Here is a 734-nt window from a genome sequence, read left to right as displayed (position 1 = left end):
TCAAAGTTCTCAAATAAAGCGCCTTTTGAGAATGTCAATGTTTGTTGGGAATTATCTTACAAAACTAGGAAGGATTTTTGGTTTATATATTAAAAGTTATGGTTGTTTATTGATTTTAGTAAAAAAAAAAATTGCAACTTTTAGGAAAATGCCCCGAGAAATCCTGGAGAGATTGATTTAGATTATCTTATATTTCATTTAGATTATACATATTTGATAATTTTTACTTCTGTATCTCTATATTTAATTATGATGTTTGATTTGATGTTTTTATCTGTACCTGATTGTTGTTTCTGTGTTGTAAAGTACTTTGAGTCGACTTGTTGCGGAAAAGCGCTGCATAAATAAATTTCACTTCACTTCACTTAATACAGCCTGAACCAAAGGCCGTGTCGTTCCATATTCATCTTAAATTGTCTCGTTTCGTCAAAGTTGAATCTGTCGATGTCGGTTTATTTATGAAGCACATTTTTGATTTCATCCACCTCCAGATTCTGCCACGGGCACCGTTTTATTTACAGAGCCGTCTTTACCTGATTTCCTGTCTTGTTAAGAAGTCGTCAGGAGGTCGTTCTTTGCGATCTGGTGATTTAATTTTATTAACTGTACCAAACGTTCGTACGGATTTAAGGCAGTTTGTTGCTCCTGACTGGAGTCGGAGTCGTGTGGTTAAAACTGGTGATCCTCATGAGGTCGGCGTATAGAAGCAGCTTTCCTTCAGCACATATAAGGGG

General features: G+C 35.7%; 1 protein-coding gene across 2 annotated transcripts in view; it reads left to right on the top strand.

Annotated features, from left to right (window-relative positions):
• whrna (whirlin a) overlaps nt 1-734 on the top strand; it is a 159,967-nt gene that overhangs the window by 117,635 nt on the left and 41,598 nt on the right. The window lies entirely within an intron of this gene.

Source organism: Kryptolebias marmoratus, linkage group LG14, assembly GCF_001649575.2.
Source record: "Kryptolebias marmoratus isolate JLee-2015 linkage group LG14, ASM164957v2, whole genome shotgun sequence".
Lineage (NCBI taxonomy): Eukaryota > Metazoa > Chordata > Actinopteri > Cyprinodontiformes > Rivulidae > Kryptolebias > Kryptolebias marmoratus.
The sequence above is the reverse complement of the archived record's forward strand: the minus strand, read 5'-3'. Positions and strand labels throughout refer to the sequence as shown.